This window comes from Rana temporaria, chromosome 5 (assembly GCF_905171775.1).
Source record: "Rana temporaria chromosome 5, aRanTem1.1, whole genome shotgun sequence".
Classification (NCBI taxonomy): domain Eukaryota; kingdom Metazoa; phylum Chordata; class Amphibia; order Anura; family Ranidae; genus Rana; species Rana temporaria.
The window spans coordinates 227,587,922-227,589,291 of record NC_053493.1 but is presented as its reverse complement, the minus strand read 5'-3'; the positions used below and the strand labels follow the sequence as shown (position 1 = coordinate 227,589,291).

At 39.9% G+C, this 1,370-nt stretch overlaps 1 pseudogene; it reads left to right on the top strand.

Annotated features, from left to right (window-relative positions):
* The first annotated feature begins 509 nt into the window (after positions 1–509).
* Positions 510–678, top strand: LOC120942198 (annotated as a pseudogene).
* Positions 679–1,370: the final 692 nt, after the last annotated feature.

Below are 1,370 nucleotides of genomic sequence, written 5' to 3'. Positions count from 1 at the left end.
AAATGCCCGGCATAAGCGTGCGCAATTTAAATGATCCCGTAGGGGGCGAGAATCATTTAAATTAGGCGCGTTCCCGTGCCGAGCGTAAGAGCCTTATGCCGCGCATATCTTAGGCTGCAGTTGGCGTAACGAGGTTCCTGAATCAGGAGCATTCGTTACGCCGGGGCAAGTAAGCAATTGCGCTGTGTAACTTATGGTTACACAGGCGCAATTGCTTCTTGAATCCAGGCCAATAAAAAAAAATTCTCCCAACTACATGACAAATCCACTCTAGTAAAACTGGCAGTGCATGAACTTACAAGCTGCTTTTATACTCTGTTACCGTTTAAGGGATGATTAACTAGCATAAAGTGTACAGTATGACACAAATCAGTGCTCATTCCAAATATGAAATCATGTAACAAATATGGGTAGTTCTGCACATGACTAGATGTTTGAAACAAATGCATATTCCATTCTTTTCACTGTAGTAAATCATACGTTTAGCAGTTCATGATTATTCTGCTACTATCCCTTCTCGGCCCTTTGGCTAAGATCAAGTGTAGCATCTGTTCTTATCTTTAATGATTATTATGCTGCTTTAGCAATATTATCCATTTTGCTGCCAGAGATATGTTTGCATCCCCCCCACACACATTACATCTATTAATTTAGGCTTTAAGATTTGTTAAAACCTCCAAACAGTGTATATTGTCTGAAATTAGAGAATATAAGGGATAAAATGGTGGCAGTTCCAATTATTATGCTACATGACATTAGTGCAATGCTTTTTTTAATAACAGAAACAAAGAAAAAATTATTTTGATCGGTACTCTCCGCCGGCTTCCGGGGCTTCAGGGAGTTTTATCGGAGATCCGGTGATGTCACAGACACCAGAAGGGCTTGCAGTGTCCATCTGACGGGCTCCTTTGCTGTGCCTTCATATCTGCATGCCTGCGGGACCTTACTATCTGCCACACGCAAGGGCTGTTACACTTCCCTCTATCACTTCCCTTTATCAACCAGGGATTCTACAGCCATCCACTGGGAGTTGTGATAGTTCCCTTCACGGGACATCTACATGAAAATGGACTGATGTTACCTCTCCTCATCTGAAATCAGCAGTGGTATCGTTATACACATTTTTATACCAGTATCATACTTAACTACATGTTTTTATTACTGCTTTTGCTACCGTTTGGTATTACTCGCACCATTTTTACAGTTTATGTTGCTACATCGATTTTATCTCCAGTGCAATATTTATTTTGTTACCTACTTAAGGACTATAAAAGTTTTAATGCTATTCTCATCGCGAGCTGCCTTTGTGTGTTTTTTTAATAAATAGAGTACTATGGAAATATAAATATATTAAAGAAGCTGCTCCCCTA